This window comes from Simochromis diagramma, unplaced genomic scaffold (assembly GCF_900408965.1).
Source record: "Simochromis diagramma unplaced genomic scaffold, fSimDia1.1 OVJJ01000386.1, whole genome shotgun sequence".
NCBI lineage: Eukaryota > Metazoa > Chordata > Actinopteri > Cichliformes > Cichlidae > Simochromis > Simochromis diagramma.
Genome location: NW_024387210.1, coordinates 314070 through 333571, shown reverse-complemented (window position 1 = coordinate 333571; position 19502 = coordinate 314070). Strand labels below are relative to the sequence as shown.

Genomic DNA, 19502 nt, shown 5'->3' with positions numbered 1-19502 from the left:
TGCGCACACTGTCCGGTCTCGTGGTGTTCGCTGTGTCGAATCTAGCGTAGAATACGTTTAGATCCTCACACAGAGAGGCCGTGGTCTGCGGTGTGCTGGTTTTCCCTCTAAAGTCTGTGATCGTGTTTAGTCCCTGCCACATACTCCGAGGGTTGTCAAACTGTTGCTCCACCCTGTCCCTGTACTCACGTTTGGCTGCTTTGATCGTCTTCCGGAGTTGGTAATGTGCGTGTTTGTAGTCTGATGTGTTCGCGGAGGCAAAGGCGGTGTTCCGTGCCGCGCGAACATCTCCGTTAATCCAGGGTTTTTGATTTGGGAAGGATTTGACTGTTCTGGATGGGACGACATCTTCCACGCATTTCCTGATAAATCCACAGACTGAGTCTGTGTATTCATCAATGTCTCTGGCGGCCACGTGAAACATTTCCCAGTCCGCGTGATCAAAACAGTCCCGCAGCGCAGACTCCGATTGGTCCGTCCAACAGTGCACCGCCCTCCGGGTTGGAGCTTCCTGTTTCAGCTTCTGCCTGTAGGCGGGCAGGAGCAGGATGGAGCAGTGATCTGATTGGCCGAATGGGGCGCGGGGGAGGGCTTTGTACGCATCCCGGAAAGAGGTGTAGCAGTGGTCGAGTAGCCGATTTCCACGAGTGTTAAAGTGGATGTGTTGGTGGAGTTTGGGTGAGACTTTCTTCAGGTTTCCCTTATTAAAGTCTCCGGCTGTGATAAACGCTGCCTCTGGGTGTGCGGTTTCCTCGCTGCTGATCGCGCTGTACAGTTCCCTGAGTGCTCGGTCAGTGTCGGCTTGTGGGGGAATGTAAACAGCTGTAATAATCACTGCTGTAAATTCCCTCGGTAGCCAGAATGGCCGGCACTTAATCATCAGGTACTCCAGGTCCGGTGAGCAGAAGGATTTGACCGGGTGCACGTTCGCATAATCACACCAGCTGTTGTTGATCATGAAACACACACCACCGCCTCTGCTTTTCCCAGTAAGATCCTGTGACCTGTCCGCGCAGTGCACAGAGAACCCCGGCAGTTGTATTGCGGAGTCCGGTACTTTGTCCGATAGCCAGGTTTCTGTGAGGCAGATCACGCAGCAGTCCCGCATCTCTCGCTGGAATGAGATCCGTGCCCGAAGCTCGCACAGCTTGTTCTCCAGAGACTGCACATTAGCCAGTAATAAACTGGGTAACGGTGGTCTGTAAGTGCGCCGTCTCAGTCGAACCAGAACGCCAGATCTTCTCCCTCTGCGTCGGCGTTTGCGGCCTCCAGGGCCAGAGAACAAAGGCGTCTCAGGTGAGATGAATGGGGGGTCTGCAAACGGAGCGTCCGTGTTGCAAAACTTGAACTCCGGAAAGTTATAAGAAAGACCGTCTTTTATGTCCAGTAAGGTTTGTCGGTCGTACACAAGGAGACAAGTGCTGCTCGTGAAAAAATAAAGGAAAAGTAAAATTAAACACAGAAGAAAGCCGTTGCTTGGGGGAGCTCGCGACGAGGCTGCCATACTCGGCGCCATCTTGAACCATCATCAACGTTAGCTTATACTGTAGTAAAGTTGTTACTGTTTAAATGATGTTAGCACAGAAATATTAGCTTCTGTCATGACTGTTGAAGTTACTAGTTAATAAAGTTTCCAGTAAAGTGATTAATCGCAGCCACAGATTTACAGTAAATATCTCGATTAGCTTCAGTGCATCTGTAATAAATATGTGCAAGTTTCAGTGCTTCGTTTAAATTGTATGATACTTATACTGACCCAGGGTCAGTGTAAAATACAATCCTAGCTGTGTGAACAAAGTCTGGCTCCTTTAATCCTGCATGACAAACCTCAGGATGCAGGTTTATTGAGCCTCTTTCCTGCTGGCACACCTGTCACACCTAGGGTTGCCAACCGTCCCTTAAAAAACGGAATCGTCCTGTATTTAGAAACAAAAGTACACGTCCCGTATTGAGCTAATAAGGGACGCACTTTGTCCCGTAATACAGTGAGAATAAAAAGTAGTCTATAAATGTTTATGGAATTAACGCTTTGTTTGAAAACATAATTCCCAGCCCCTCTCCTGCTTTGTGACCAATGAGCTGACAGCACACTTATGACAATTCGAGTATGACAATTCAGATTACCGCTCATCTCATTGGTCGAGGAAAGGTCGCTTACGGAGAAAATACCGGAAGACAACAGATGACCACAACAAGAAGCATGGCCAACAGGGGAAACAAACGCCGACACTGCGGTGCAAATCTCGGACGACAGTACACCTAAAGCTGGACATACACTGTGCGATTTTTTTCAGTCACGTTATTCAGCTCCTGCTCAAACTGCACGATTGACTCGCAGGGGTTATAAGTTGGTAGGTCACGATGCAGGTCTCACACTATACCGCCCGATGCTCTGATGCGACCTGAGTGCTCACACTGTGCCTCCATAAAATTAAGGTTATAGCAGAAAACCTGTCGCTCGCTCTCTCTGTCTTTCACTCACACAGACACACCACCAGTGTTGGGACTAACGCGTTATTAAGTAACGCGTTACAGTAACTACGTTATTATTGTGGTAACGAGCACGGTAACTAGTTATTATGCCAAAACCAGGAACGCGTTACTCGTTACTGGGATTTCGATAGGGTCGTTACTCGTTACTTCGTGTGGTGGCTATCGCGGAGTTTCCACAGATTCAGTAACATTAGCAAGTGGTGGAGGCCAGCAGGTGGATGAAGGAAAAGGGACGCAGAAAGAAAAGAGACCCGAGGCGGCCGCCGGTCCAAGTGTGAACTGAACTTCAGGTAAGAAGTTATGACCTGCAGTCTCTCTGGGTCAGATATGAACCAAGTTTAGGTGGAGTTTATTTTCGTTATGCTGACTTTTTCCGTACTGCGTGCTAGCTAGCATGACGGAGTTTCTATACAGCTGGGTGGGTGCTATGAAGTTAATGATGTTGAACTTTATTTTGTTCATAAGTTATTAGAGTTGCCAACCGTCCCGTCTGGTATTCAGAGAAAATATTACGCGTTTCTTATTGAGGTGAAAAGGAACAGTTTGTCCCGTAATTCAGCTACAATGAAAAAGGCACAAAGCTGGAGTTATTCTGTGTCTTTGCTGCACAGCTGCCTCTTCTTTCATTCTCCCCCCTCCCTCTCCCGTTTCTACTTCAATCATGAAAACTGATCAATGATCAGCTGATCGTCTTTTCTCTCTTGTTTGTTTATCGCTCACTTTGCGCCGAAAGAGGAAACCAGCGGATGTCGCACTAAACAACAGCAGCACGTTTAAGCTTGATCAGCTGTTGTTAGAATTTATTTAATATTAATTTCTAGTATCAGCTGATGTTTGCTGGAGCCACAGCTGCAAAAAAGCTGCTGGTCATGATATTGTTTGGTTATCTGGTGAGAGGGAAACATGAAGATGAAACCAGGAGATGTCCTTACTGAATCATCAGAGCTGAACAGGTGATGGAAAAACAGGTTTACCTTTTAGGTGACATGAATGAGTTGAAGGGAAGTTATGAACTGTTTCTGAGAGACAAATAACCCCAGGATTCTTTTTTAGGTAGCTGACAGCTGGTGACTGTGCAGGTGCGGATCTAGCAAAGTGTTGCCAGGGGGGCAGGTAGGGCATTAACAGGGAAAGGGGGGCACAAAGAAATACTTTTCTTTCTTATTCCCATTTAAAATGTCTAGCTTTTAAAAAATAATTATCTGAATCTTACAACAAACGATTGATAGATTGATGCATATATACCATCAAAACAGTGTACATCACTGTCACAACAGCGTTTGTTTTCATTCAAAGGCTTTATGATTTTTCCTATAATGGTGGGCCGGTCTCTAGTCAAAATGCCCAGGACGATTTTTTTGTCCCAGTCCAGCCCTGTATGCAGCTCATCTGCAGTCTGGTGTTACCTACATCTTCCTATTCAGAAGGCAGAATTTCCGAGTTCTGAGTACAATCGAAAGCACCACGACTGCAGTTTTTGTGTTGGATGTAAAAGGCGCACATGACGCTGTGACGTAGGCTAGAATCATGGCAGCAGTCAATGACGGTCCAGGCGTGGGACTTCTTTTATGGAAATATGCACATTATCTTTTCCTTTCTATTGGTAGGTGGCACAGTGCACTTGTGGCAAGTAAGCAAGCTAGAAGACTGGCAAAGTTATGGAAGAAACACATTAACAAGAGAATTCTGAGTAAAATCAAAGTTACTTTCCCAAGTAACTCGTTACTTTGAAAGTAACGAGTAACTTGAAGTAACTGAGTTACTTTTGAGAGAAGTACCTAGTAATGTAACTAAGTTACTATTTTAAAGTAACTTACCCAACACTGCACACCACCACCATCAACTTTGCTAAGTTGCTAATGAAAAACATTGATCAGGCAGCTGTGATTGAGCAGCAATGTAGATCCAACTATTTTCAGGTTGTTGTGGTCGTGATAATTTTGTGACGCCACATCGAAAAGGCTCGGATGAGCTTCTCAAAGTTCTACAAGTTGTGCCTCCATCGCTTGTGTCCAGATCACACGCTGCACTGCCGTGCTGCTCCGTCTTTTTCACGGCGTTTAGTGTTTGCGCTGAGCAGTGTGAGCGGCTGTGGTGACACCCTCACGAGCGATTGATGATCGGGAGCTGCTCGAGGTGTTAATCGCTCCTCGTTACCCCACGTATACTACACGATGCACAATGATGGCCAAAATCGGCACGACTCAAAAATCGTCTCAAAATGGGCCAAAAATCGCACAGTGTAAGCCCAGCATTAGAGCAGCAATGTTTGTTCCCCTCAGAGAAAGAAAAAAAAAAGGCTGCAAAAGTACAGGGAGGAATGGGAAAAGGAAAACACCTGGATGGAAAATGCACGATAACACCTATACAGCGCCCTGCACTGTGTGCCGGCGCACTTTTTCCATAGGCATGCTTCTAATGGTGGGCACATGAAGAACATGAGGGGCGTGAAAGCTCGGGGAACCCTTAACCAATTTTTTGTCCACCAGGCCACGGCAGAAGCAGATATGGTATGTAAACACTGGTTTGTTTTTTTAAACCCTCTGGTTAAGGTTATTATGGGCATGTGCAGTGAATATCAGCGCTATGTGGCCAGAAGTGTGATAATATAATTTATTTTGTGTAATAAACAACTGCAAGGATAGATGATTACAACAAGTAGATGACTAATACATAAAAGTAATACATAGATGAATAATGATGATGAGTTAAGATGCGTAATCATGGGAACAAGTGGGTTTACAAACAGGAGCAGCTGATTAGCATTAGAAAAGCTGAAATAATACCTCAACTGAAGCCAGTTGTACTAAATGCACTATATGTGCACTGTTACAAGAATATTTTTCGTTCTATTGTTTTCTATTAATTTATATAATTTTAAGTTAAGCAGGACAGAGTTCTTTTAAAGAAAGATTTACTTATATTCTCAAAAGTTAAGCATGACAGGCTTCTGTTTAAGAAAGAGACCTGTTTTATTGTGTTAATGTTGTCATTTTGAGCTAAAAATAAATGGCTAAATGATCATTTGTTTCCCATATGGTCATATCACAAAGAATATGCATCTGCTTAAATCAAATTCAAGTCAAATGGTTAAAAAATAATTTCACACACACAAAAAAGAGCTCCAAAATTCACCACACTGGGAAAGGTGAACTGGGTTGCCCGGCCCTGGCCACGAGGTGTCCCTTATTTATTTTTCAGGGAGTTTGCAACCCTAGTCACACCCGAGAGTCAGCTAGAAACTTACAGTGATGTGGACATCATGCAAAGACTGCCAGACTCTGTAATACTGTAAATGATCAGTGAGTCAGGTTAACACTAAACTTTAAACAGTACCTCTGTGTCTGTGTGTGTGCTGAACATTTAGGATTTCAGTCAGGCTGCATTGACTGTGGGACTTTTCTCTGTTAAAAACAGGTTGAAGACGGCTCAGAAACATTTGAAGATTAAAATTTGGCTATATGGCTGCTGGTGGTGTGTAAAGCCTTTACTCAGCTGTATTTTTGTTACTAATTTATGTTTGTTGTTGTTTAACACAGATTTCAGAAGAGCAAAGATGAGCACAGTTTCTTAATCCTTTATACTTTAAACCAGAACTGAATTAGAAATAGAAAAAAGTCCAGATTCTTCTTCCACAGAAGTTTCATTTGTCAGTGTGGGACTGCTGAGTCACCTGAAGAACTCATTTTATTCATTCTCCACACGATGTTCATTTACAGAAATGTTTCACAGGAACTGATTTCTCCCAAAGGTTGAACTAGTGTGTTTCCACAGATTACCTCTGTATGAATGTAATTCTTAAATCAAGGCAAGTGTTTGTCTTGTTTTGTTCCTCAGGTACAGTACGTGATATTAAGGGCAGGCGGTCAACACTGGGGGAAGAAAAGAAGCAGAAGTCCTTCCAAGAGGGAGCTGCAGTGAGGACACAGCCTGGTCACTGAGGTCAGAGGTCAGAATCTGAAACAGCTCAGGTTTACCCATATGGAAAAGATATATATAAATCTTATAAAGTTTGTATCTGTCTTGTGTGAAACTTGTATGAAAAGCATATAAGTGTGAAAACAGATATAAGATCCCTTGAAAAATTATATAATGAAACTTGTATGTTTTGGATACTTACTAAAACAATGTATGAAAGTAATGCGAAAGTGGCCACTTTCATGAGTAATCACATATAAGTTTTTACTATTTCTTTTCCGTAGGTGTATACTCTAGGGGTTATAAAAAACGAAATATATTTATAAAGAAACCTTTAAATAATATTTGAAATAATAATCATAATTATGATTATTATTAGAAATATCAAACATTTAAGTGGATTTTCTGTCACACGTATTGTGTTAACCCTGCGATAAACTGGCAGCCTGCCTTTGTCCTGTATCAGCTGGGATAGGCTTTACCCTCCTGCGACCCCGAATTGGATACATTGTATTCCAATTATGTAATCTTATCATTTACAAACTCAAGGTATCTAATCACAATGTATGTGATAATGATAAAAATGGGAAAGCAGAAATAAGTGTGACATAAATGTAAATGTGTGAGCTGACATAGAGGACAGCTACATGCAGTCTGAAAAACCTTTGTTGTCAAGTTTGCAGGTATATCAGCACGAGACATTCTTACATAGAAGAGACTGTTAAAGTCTCTAACTCAGTGAAGCATTATTGGTCCCGTCTGTTTGGATAAATATAGTAAGTTGATGTATGTCGATTTATTCACACGTTTTCTTAAGTGCTTATCCAGTTCAGGATCACATTGGAGCTGCAGCTGGATATGTTCACTAAATAAACCTTACAAAAGTTAACAATAAACTTGCATCCATGTACGTTGTTGTCCACAGGATGAGAAAATCAAACTGGAAGACTGTGGAACATGTTAATAAATGTTTGTGTGTTCATGCCTGTGTCTTTCACAGGAGGCGCTGGAAGGTTTCCCTAATAGTTCCTGGTGAATCAAAGCAGAACCATAAAGGTTACTGGACTGCATGATGGCCTTACCCCTGAGCCGTCATCCTGTTAAAGGAGGAACCAGTTAGAAGCTGTTTTCAAAGTAGCTGAGCAGATTTCATCTCAAGTAAGCAATTAACTGTTTGTTCATCTGTTCTGCTATTTAAAGAGCATTTAAGGACGTCTTTTGAGTGTCCACTTGAATTTATTCTGGTGACTCTCATGGTCATTTGTAATGATGGAAATATTTTTCATGTTCATCCAGCTATTTAGTAAATTCTATCTATTTAGTAATATCTGTCAACTATAAAATGTAATATAAATATGAAAAATATCTAAATATCTCCCGTCCTTTATGTTTTAATGATGTAAGACTAGACGTCTGTTATTGTATTACATAAGCATTCCTCACATATCAATGAGATGCTGTACAGTACAATCCTAGTGACACAGGGATAATGACGGCTATTCAACATCGTTACACGACACATTCGAGCTGCATGACGAAGACAAAGTGACTAAATCATGTTTTTTGTGGTTTATTGTCCTCAAACCAGCAGACAAAGCCGATGGCAGAAGAAGTCGGAGAAGAACTTCAGGTCATGTACTGAAAAGGTATTTTTGTCTTGTTATCAAAAGACATTTGGAGTGACGGCTTCTACAACTGGTTGTGCTGAAGCAAAGCTTACAGTCTAAGAAATCACAGTGTTGATATTCAGCACAAAGAGAAAAGCTGACTTGTTTGATTTTATTTACAATCATAGTTTTTATAAATTCTGACTGTAAACAGCTTTTACAGCTTTGATATTGTTTGAAACTAGATATCAGTAGATAGGGTTTAATTTAAAGCTTTTTATGTCCCTATGAGCCATTTACACTGACCAGTGTCAGTTTAACTGTGACACATTCATTATTGAATCGCCTGACCCACACCCAGTTTCACACCTTGGCTCAGGCGATTAGAGGATCATCAGGGGGTCCTTTTGTCCCTCTGTGGGGGGTTACTCCCACTAGGTTATATCTGGGACTCTCCACCATTTGACCTTAGAACTGAAGAAGCTTCTCGGATGAGAGGTGAAACGTCTTCAAGCAACTTAAAGAAGTCCAGACGCTTTTCTTTGCAAGCTCCTTTGACCATGGGACCAAATGCTAACCAGCCTGCATCAACCTGACATTTCTTCCTCCTGAATTAAATGAATGGATGGATGAAAGTTAAATGACTACAAACCTAAAGCCACTAGTTCCCACACTGGAGTTCCCTGACACTGTGTGTTAATTGTACTGAGCTTGTATCAACAGTTGTAACAGGCTAAGCTACCTGAGAGACTGCATTGGATGATTGTTTCTATCTTAATGATTTCAGCTGACTGGTTTCAGCTCAGATGTTCTGCTTTTTCCTTTCAGTAGATCAAAGCAGCTCGTGCTCTTTCTGCTTCCATTCTGATGGCAAGAAGAAGAAGAAGAAGAATGCTTCAGCGAAGTGGCGTTCATGGTCTCAGTGGACAGTCACGGTCACACACTGCATGTGGTTTTAAAAGCAACATGTCTGTTCACCACAACAATCGAGATGTGTAATATTAGTGCAGCTACGGTTTGTTCTTGAACATCAGTTCTGTTTTCTACTTTGATCACTTAGACCAAAAAAGTGTTGTTTTCAGATTCTTTCTTTTAAATCTATAAAGCACCTGTTCATTTTTTATTACAATTAGTTTGACATAAATGTTAGTGTTTCCTTTATGCTCTTTTAATGCTTACACTACACTGTACATGTCTACATTAGAGACATTTCGTTTAGCTATGTATGAGACTGGGCTGCTTGACTACGATTTGGAAGTGGATGCAAAATCACATGGATCGTGCTATCGTTTCTTTTTTAATATGATGGACTGAACACAGGACGTGTCTTTTTTTTTTTTTTTTTTTTTTTTTTTCTTAAATGACATCAGAAACAGCAGTATGCGACATTACGTGATGGCAGAGCTTCAGTTCATCCTTTGTCATTTTTTTTTTTTTTTTTTTTTTTTAATTTTTTTATATTTTTTATTTATTTATTTTTTTAATAAATAGGACAGGGGGAATGAATGAGAGAAAGAGGGGGAGAGAAAGAAAGAAAACCAAAGGGGAGAAGAGACGGTGAGAAGGGGGGGGGGAAGAGAGAGAAAAAAAAAAGAAAAAAAAAAAAAAAAAAAAAAACTCCTGGGTCACCTGTATGGAGAAAAAAAAAAAAAAAAAAAAAAAAAAAACAGAGGAGACAGCAAACAACAAAGAGCAACATAATAATAGAGAAAACAAAGCACCATCACAATAAACTAGCTAGTCATAGATATCAATAGTTACTAAATAATAAACGATATTGTGCAGCACGCAAGATAGACAGCGCACAGTGTGCTTTGAGGCAGCAGCCAAGAAAGCTTTAGTCCGCGTCTGTGAATACCCATGTGTACACCTGTGTGCATACCTGTGTGGATCAGCATGCTTGCATTCCAAAGGTTTCTCCATGTAATGATCTGCTAGGGAGTGTGGGGGGGCCACAGCCCCGTCCTCCAGGGTGTGAAGCGGGTATGGAGGAGATCAAAACTCCAGACATCCAGAGGCCCCCAGAACACAAGAGACCAAGGAAGACCAACAGAGGGGCAGCCGCGCCACTGTTCCAGTAAGAGCTGAGGAGAGTCCCGGATGGGGGCTCGCCCAGCAGCCGCGGAGCAGAAGCCAGGGGGAGTTGCAGTGACGCGCCCGTGAGCTCCGCCGGCCCCCAGCTGTGCCTGAGTGACCGAGCCCCAGGCCGAGAGGCCGGGGGCACCCCATCTCCAAAGGGGCCCGAGCGAGCCCCAGGCCCCAGGCCCCGACAAGCGGCCGCCAAGGAGTGAGCCGGTGTGTACCCGGACGCCCACCCCCAGACACAAAGAACCACCAACACACCGACACCTGAGGGAGTCCGCCACCGGCAGGGGAAGTGGTGGTGGGTGGAGATAGGCCTCCATACCTTGGAGGGCCTGAGGTGTCCCCAGAGAGGTGGCGTCTGATACACAACCTGACATATAGACACAGACATACAGGCACACACAGACACAAACATCCATTCCCACCCTCATGCTCTCATATGCACTCACTCCACACTCAACCAACGTGGAGACAGACATAAAGAGACGCTGTACACACAATCACACTCCCCAAGCGTACTCTACAAACTGGGTCTAGGTACCCTTGCCCCTGGAGGGGGGAATTGCACCCAGACCCAGGTGGTGTTACCCTTTTCCCTGCGGTGGGGAGAGGCAGACCACCCCGACTCCGCAGCAGCAGGGAGGCCCCACACCCCAGACCGCAGTCGGACGGCCAACTCCTCCTACTAGCCCTCCCGCTCCAGCAGGCCGCAGAGAATGGGGGTGGGAGAAGACTCCAAACCTCCCTCCACCCGCTCATTGTAGTGTTGATGCATGTGTGTTCTAAGGTGCAATTAAAACCCAGGAGGGCATGGAGCTACCTGCCAAGGAGCAGCAGGTAAGCGCATAGTCCCTCCTGCTAGCCCTCAATGACTAAGTGTATTTAAAATTGAGAGGTGGGCAACGACGTCAGGGGTGAGGTATACACCCTGATGGTAATTTGGACTCCGTGATTGTGCCCACCCCCAAGATCCTATATGTATGTGTAATGAGAGTGTGAATAATGTGAATGTCTAAGTTGTGGGATAAAATTGAGGCAGAGGCAGCCAGAAGGGGACAGAGGGGGGGGTAGCCTCCTCTGCACCCTGGTGATATACCCCTACTCCAAGGCCCTGCATGTGTGGGTGGTTGTGGAGGAGCGGGAAGAGGGAGGCAGCTGGAGATGGGGAGGGAAGGAAGGGAGGGGCAGGTAACCCCTCCCTGGGGCCAGCTCCCCCGCTGACCCCAGTAGGCACTCCCACCCTTCGCGACCCGCCAGGGAAAGGGGGCCCAGGCCCATCAGACCGGGGCCCAGTGCAGTAGCGCCCCCCGGCTCCACAGAGCCCTGGACAGTCCACCCAACCCCACCACAGAGAAAACTGCACCCACCCCACCATCCACTCATCTTCCAGACTACATAAGACGGTAAACGCCCAGGCTGAGATCTTCCTCCACCTCTCCTGTATCTCCCCCTCCTGCAGAGAGTTCCTGAAGAGAAGAAAGCTCCTGCAAGATGTGACCATCCCCCCCACCAGTTGAAGAGCCCCCCAGGCGGCTCGACGCACCGGCGGCACCCTGCTCCAGGGCCGGGCCCCCATGCACCCACCCGCCCACAACCCCGGCAACACACCAACCAGGACCCAAGCCCCCGAGGCCCGGCCCGGGCCCCAGCCCAGAGACGGAGCGCCCCCAACACAGGACGTGTCTGACTAAGTAAAGATTAATCTGATCCCATTTCTACCTGTCTCTACTGTTTCAACTGACATTTTCTCAACTGTAATTGTCAGGATATTTAGACAGTGTGCATCTGTATGCTGAAACTGTAATGGTGAACCTGAGGTAATGGTCAACAGAAAGTGAATATATATAAATATGAAACAATACTGAAGTAATGTCTTTACCCTGTGCAGCGTGCGGATGCTGTGCACGCAATCACCTTATTCAGTGTAGTAAACGTGCACCGCTAGCTCACGTGACTGACTCTGTCTCCATGGTTACATCGTATATTATTAGCTATGTAAACAGCTTCCAAAGATACCGCCATAGCTCTCTGCAACTGTAACACTTTCACGCTTTGCAAATCATTTCATGTTTTTGATAGTTATGAAGAAAGAATATGTTTTTAAGGTCATGCTAGGCGGTTGCTATGGTGGTTGCTGTGGACTAGGGTGGACTGCGCGTCCGATTCCTGTTATTAGCTGTCCGCCGTAGGAAGGCTGCGTTCCATTTAGAAGTAGCGACAGTCTGCCGTAAATCGAACTCAAACCCCGCTTTGTTCTGTAATTAAAGGCCTTTTATAGCCGTTCATGACACACGCACACACACACATAAAGCACTTTGCCTCACCATGACAATGCAACTTTACTAAAACCTTTAAAGTATCTGATATAAGATAGAAAAATGAAGCAACCAGAGATTTAACGATGAAGACTCTGGGTTCTGTAGTTCACGTTTTACAGTCCTGAATGACTCTCTGCACATTCATATAATTTATTGAAGTGGAGTTTAGAATGCACTTTACATTTAGACTGTTGCTGTTTATGTTTTTACATTGTTGCGGTGTTATCTCATGAATAAGGTTCACCTGCCAGGGGTTTGATGGATCAGCTGGACAATACAGTCAAAGACAGACTTCATCCATCATATGCAAGAATCCTAGTTGGATTTTTGTTGTCACTCATGTTTTTGAACCAAATATTGAAAACAACTCTGATAGACTGGATACCTGGCCAGGGTGTAAGTTACCTTTCACTCAAGGATCCCAGGACAGAGCCCTGCCCCACCATGAGCCTGAGTGGATCGATGGTTATAATATAAAATGACTGATAGTGAATATGAATATTTCATGAAAATCGAATTATAATACAAATTCCTAGGTGTTTGTTATATCCAGCAAGAGTAATATGGATTACATATGTCTGAATTGCTAACCCTAACCCTAGCTCAACAAACCACAATGCCCTGGACTGTCAGCATTATTACATGCTGTGAACAGAAGTAGCTTTGATCAGTTTCAATTATAAAAGAAAAGGAAAATAGAACAAAAGATCAACATTGTGATATTATTTCTTCCATACTGACCAGTAACATGCTTGTCAGACTCTCACAGCATAGGATCAGACTCACTGTGCATGACGGCTCGAGCCAATAATGTCTGTTAGATTGTCAGTTGTTTAGTGTGCTTCTGTACAGTTAGGGTCATCATTTCGATTTCAGTATAATTAATATGCAGAAAACACTAAAAGTTGATTTTCTTCCAATATTCTAACATAATTAGAAAAATTAGACTTTGTAAGTACATATTGTTACAGTCCTAATGCCAATATGATTCTTCATAAGTCCTGCTTTGAAATACTGAACTTTAAAATTTACCTGATGAAAGATCATTTACAGTGGCACTCTGTCAGGATCATTCTGACTATACGATCACTGTATGAATGAATGCTGATGCAACTTACTGTGGGAAAGCTGTTAATAAAATGAATCTGCGACACATGTAACACATTCACAGAGGAAGAGGACACAAAGGGAGGACACGCAGAGGCTGTGTTAAAGTCAGAAATCCAAATCTTTAGTCAAAAACAGGCGGCGGTTACAAACAGGAAGACAAGCAGTCGATTAAACAGTCTACGGGGTCAAACATACTGAGAATTCAAACAGCAGTAAAAAATAATTGGACACTGAAAAACTTGAAGCAATGTGTGACGCAATAAAAGGAAGCAGTGCAGTATACTCAGTGAATTATCATCAATTACAAAAGAGAAAAACAACTATTTCTAAGGATTATTTTCTTAATTGCAGTTAGAGTGTGGCTGGTAAAGACGGAAACATACAGAATGTAAACTGTGTGAGTTTGTGAACTTTGTTAGTAACACATGAGGTCAAAAAAACCAAAACAGACAAAACACAGAAAGAGGCTCTCAGTATTCATGAATAATTAGAAAGCATCTAAACATTCTGGTCGTGGATTTTTACAGTCTTACTTCCGCTCGCTGTCATCATTATAATCATCATGATCAATGGCGAGGTCCTGAGGTGGGCAGGGCTGTCTCTGGTGATGTCACCAGACCAGACAAATACATAATACTGAAGATTTACTTACACCATTACAAAAACAGCAAAAACATCTCCCTTTGATTCCATTTCTCCATTCCTGCTGAACATCAGGCAACAAATATCCCAGTAAGTCACAGTAAAATGTAAAGCACATACTGTGTACAACATGTGCCTGTATAAAAAACATTCAAGTCTAAAACTCACAACTATTTCTGTTTTAGCTGTGTATGGTTTATCTGCAGCCTCTGATGAGAGCTCAGAATTGTAATTTTCTCTGCTTTGTCTAACCTCTGCAAAGCCTCTGTCAAGAAAAAATATCTGTAAGCAAAGAACATGTCAAATATACATTTCATAACACACACTGAACAAACCTTGCTCAGTTGACTTCCTCTGTGCAGTGCAGACGAGCATCAGTCAGGAAGTCAAGGTGGTGAGATGGACTCGTGCCCTTTGTGACTCTGCTAGTACTTCTGAGGAAACACCACTGTCTCTCCACACCGTCAACATCTGTGAGCACAAACTGCTGCTCTGCCAGCATGTAGGAAATCACATATCACACACACAGGGGTGAAGAAACATTAGAGCTCGAGTTTGGATACTTCAGATCTAAATAGATCAAACAATGATACCATAGTAATTCTGTATGAGTACAATACGGTATTTTCAATTCAGGTGTCAAAGTAATTTATCAAAACTAATATATATATATATATATATATATATATATATATATATATATATATATATATGTGTGTACAGGTGTACTCTCAGTGGCAAGGGAACAATAAGAGAACAGCACCACCAAGGCTGGAGACGGAGCAATACTGGAAGAGCATATGGGAGAAGGACGCAACCCATAACGGCAATGCTCAGTGGCTAGAGGATCTGAGGGCAGACCACAGCGACCTCCCTGAACAGGGTCCAGTAACCATCACAGTGGCAGATATCCAAGAAAGGGTCTCCAGTATGAAGAGTTGGACAGCACCAGGGCCCGACATGGTTCACGCCTACTGGCTAAAGAAGCTGACTGCACTCCACGAGCGTCTGGCAGCACAAATGAACCAGCTGCTAGTTAACGAGAGACACCCGGAATGGCTAACTGAAGGCCGGACGGTCCTGATCCCCAAGGACCCCAAGAAGGGACCGGTCCCCTCCAACTACCGACCAATAACCTGCCTCAGTACTACATGGAAGCTCCTGTCAGGCATCATATCGGCTAAGATGAACAGGCACATGGGTCAATACATGAGCGGGACACAGAAAGGAATCGGCAAGAATACCAGAGGCGCAAAACACCAGCTACTGGTAGACAGAACAGTCAGCCGAGACTGCAAGACCAGACTGACCAACCTGTGCACTGCCTGGATTGATTACAAGAAGGCCTATGACTCAATGCCCCACAGCTGGATACTGGAATGCCTAGAATTGTACAAGATCAATGGGACCCTAAGAGCCTTCATCAGGAACTCAATGGGGATGTGGCGTACAACACTAGAGGCCAACTCCAAGCCCATAGCACAAGTCACCATCAAGTGCGGGATCTACCAAGGAGATGCTCTGTCCCCACTGCTGTTCTGCATAGGCCTGAACCCCCTCAGTGAGATCATTAACAAGACTGGCTACGGATACCGACTACGGAACGGAGCAGTTGTCAGCCACCTCCTGTACATGGATGACATCAAGCTGTATGCCAAGAGTGAACGAGACATCGATTCACTGATCCACACTACCAGGCTATACAGCAATGACATTGGAATGTCGTTCGGACTGGAGAAGTGTAGTCGGATGGTAACAAAGAGAGGGAAGGTAGTCAGAACTGAGGGGATTGAACTACCAGAAGGCAACATTGCAGACATAGAGGACAGTTACAAGTACTTGGGGATCCCGCAGGCGAATGGGAACCATGAAGAGGCCGCTAGAAAAGCTGCAACCACCAAGTACCTGCAGAGGGTCAGGCAAGTCCTGAGGAGTCAGCTGAATGGTAAGAACAAGATCCGGGCCATCAACACGTACGCCCTGCCCGTGATCAGGTACCCTGCTGGGGTAATAGGCTGGCCAAAGGAGGAGATAGAAGCCACTGACATAAAGACAAGAAAGCTCCTTACCATGCATGGAGGGTTTCACCCCAAGTCCAGCACCCTGAGGCTGTACGCTAAGCGGAAGGAAGGGGGCCGGGGACTGGTGAGTGTCAGCACCACAGTCCAGGATGAGACAACGAACATCCAAGAATACATTGGGAAGATGGCCCCAACTGACCGAGTGCTCAGTGAATACCTCAGGCAGCAGAAACCCAAGAAAGAGGAGGGAGACGAGGAACCATCATGGAAGGACAGGCCCCTGCACGGTATGTACCACCGGCAGATAGAGGAGGTGGCTGATATCCAGAAATCCTACCAGTGGCTGGACAAAGCTGGACTGAAAGACAGCACAGAGGCACTAATCATGGCAGCACAAGAACAAGCTCTGAGCACAAGATCCATAGAGGCTGGGGTCTATCACACCAGGCAAGACCCCAGGTGCAGGCTGTGTAAAGATGCCCCAGAGACAATCCAGCACATAACAGCAGGGTGCAAGATGCTAGCAGGCAAGGCATACATGGAACGCCATAACCAAGTGGCCGGCATAGTGTACAGGAACATCTGTGCCGAGTATAACCTGGACGTCCCGAGGTCAAAATGGGAGATGCCCCCAAGGGTGGTGGAGAATGACCGAGCTAAGATCCTGTGGGACTTCCAGATACAGACGGACAAAATGGTGGTGGCTAACCAACCGGACATAGTGGTGGTAGACAAACAGAAGAAGACGGCCGTAGTGATCGATGTAGCGGTTCCGAATGACAGCAATATCAGGAAGAAGGAACACGAGAAGCTGGAGAAATACCAAGGGCTCAGAGAAGAGCTCGAGAGGATGTGGAGGGTGAAGGTAACGGTGGTCCCCGTGGTAATCGGAGCACTAGGTGCGGTGACTCCCAAGCTAGGCGAGTGGCTCCAGCAGATCCCGGGAACAACATCGGAGATCTCTGTCCAGAAGAGCGCAGTCCTGGGAACAGCTAAGATACTGCGCAGGACCCTCAAGCTCCCAGGCCTCTGGTAGAGGACCCGAGCTTGAAGGATAAACCGCCCGCAGGGGCGTGCTGGGTGTTTTTTTTTTTTTATATATATATATATATTAGTTTTGATAAATTACTTTGATAAATTGTAAGAATATATATTTTCTTTTTTTTGTTTCACAATTGCAACTGAATGAATTAAATATTGAACAAAAATACATTGTAACATTCTGCATTCTCAAATTTAAATTTCACAAAGTGAATTTTTGATTAACAGAAAAAATATGAATTACAAAAAATAATCTTGCAACCATGACCAAAGTCAGAATCATCATTACAGTACTGTGGACTTACTGCTTGCCTAATAGTGATAAACTTCAGGGGAGATCATGTTGACAGAAAACTGTAAACAACACTCTGAAGTGTCAAGCTTCTTTTCTTGTTTCTGTGACCACAGCATGCTGACAGAGTTGAAGTTGCTACAGATTTTAAGAAGTAAGAAGTATTATAATGATAATTATACAGAAGAAACTTCTCTTTTTCATCCGTTTAATCAAACATTTGATGCCTCAGCTGTCTCAGTCCTATAGCGTTCTGCAACTACAACTAACCTGAGGAGGCTTGGATTTGGCTGCAGGTGCCCCTGTACATCCTTCTCAGCAGCACACATGTTGGTACCATTTAATCACACTTCTTCCTGAGCTTTGCTTCATCACAAGACCAAAGGTGGCATCCTGTGTCACAGTCTTATCATCATCCAAATGGAAAAGAAACATTTACAGGCCTCCTGGTTTTGTTTTCTGATCCTGCAAAAAGACTGAGGACAACAAAGCCCAGAGAACACGAGATACACAACATCCAACATTCAGACTCAACAGCCTCCATAAATGAAGAGCACCAGGTTGGTTCAGTTATAGTAGATATGAGCATACTTCACATTACTGGGTATGAATAATAATCAAGAGACAAACTTTGAAGATGCAGAGCATGATGTCCAATCATCAGACTGTAAACAAATATCCACCAGGCTTCTTTGTTGGCAGAGGTGATGATTCTCCCATCAGATATCAGTAGAGTGTATTAACCTGTGGTATAAGCAGCAGTCACTGAAATATTACTGTTTCAGATAAGAAATCGAGCACATAAGAGCCAGGGTGGGAGGGATCTCTGCAAACTGACTTACCTCTGCAAGTGTGAGGCTGTTCCTCCAGCCTCAACAAAAATCTGACTCTCCAGTCACAGACAAACACAAAACTCCAGCTGGGAAATAGAAAACGCTGCCTAGGTCTTACTGGATGTTGCTGGTCAGAGTCCACACATTAGCAGAGTGCTTCTTGGTCACACTGGTACATCGCTTCACTGCATTTTTCCCCACTGATTTAAAAAATACTGATATATACATATAACAGATTCAGCTGATACAGCCTGACTCAATCCTCATTCTAAATGTTCAGCACACAGACACAGACACAGAGGTACTGTTTAAAGTTTAGTGTTAACCTGACTCACTGATCATTTGCATTATTACAGAGTCTGGCAGTCGATGTCCACGTTACTGTAAGTTTCGAGCTGACTCTCAGGTGTGACAGGTGTGCCAGCAGAAAAGAGGCTCAATAAACCTGCATCCTGAGGTTTGTCATGTAGGATTGAAGGAGCCAGACTTTGTTCACACAGCTAGGATTGTATTTTACACTGACCCTGGGTCAGTATCATAAGTATCATACAATTTAAACGAAGCACTAAACGAGTGCTTGCTAGTTGTCCTTAGACAGTAAACTTGACGAAACTATTCAGGAAAAAACGCCGCGTATATATTGTTTATCATGACTCTGGTTTTATGTGACCTATCAACACAATTTAAAAACTGGTATATATCACCTAGTTGCATTGTCATCTTGAGGTGGTCATGTGATTGGTTTACTGCTTTATTCTCCCTCAGTCAAACAGCAGCACTCATGCGATTGTTTTGCCCCCCTCAGCTCCAGGTGTTGTGCCAAAAAGTGATCGTCTGCCAGAAAGTGATTGCCGTCCGCGGGAGCGTGCGCAGCTGCTTAAAGCTGTAGCGCCCAGATTACTTACATTGTAAGCTACTTCTGTGCAACTGATATAAGGTGCAGTAAGCTGAACACAGCTTCAACCATCTGTTTGTTGAAAATTAGTAACGCGACCGCATTTTCTTGTTAGTAACAGTAACGGCGTTGTAACGATAGAAACAGTAATTAGTTAGATTACTCGTTACTGAAAAAAGTAACGCCGTTAGTATTGTTATTCCCATCACTGCTTATAACGACTAACTACTCCTGAAACTTTGGCGGT

At 44.0% G+C, this 19502-nt stretch overlaps 2 long non-coding RNA genes across 5 annotated transcripts; one reads left to right on the top strand and one right to left on the bottom strand.

The window, feature by feature from the left end:
* Positions 1-4735: 4735 nt before the first annotated feature.
* On the top strand, positions 4736-9338 carry LOC120746452. Of its 2 annotated transcripts, XR_005698851.1 has the most exons (5): positions 4736-5003; positions 6331-6442; positions 7412-7569; positions 8000-8057; positions 8847-9338. It is a non-coding gene; the product is annotated as an uncharacterized LOC120746452 (long non-coding RNA). The 2 variants fall into 2 exon arrangements; XR_005698850.1 differs by lacking the exons at positions 4736-5003; positions 6331-6442 and adding an exon at positions 6691-7187.
* A 2440-nt stretch (positions 9339-11778) lies between these two features.
* LOC120746451 lies at positions 11779-19182 on the bottom strand. 3 transcript variants are annotated; one of them, XR_005698848.1, is made up of 3 exons: positions 17541-19182; positions 14509-14665; positions 11779-14237 (listed from the first exon to the last, which is right to left on the bottom strand). It is a non-coding gene; the product is annotated as an uncharacterized LOC120746451 (long non-coding RNA). The 3 variants fall into 3 exon arrangements; XR_005698849.1 differs by having other exon boundaries at positions 11779-14234; XR_005698847.1 differs by lacking the exon at positions 11779-14237 and having other exon boundaries at positions 14595-14665; positions 17541-17665; positions 17798-19180.
* Positions 19183-19502: the final 320 nt, after the last annotated feature.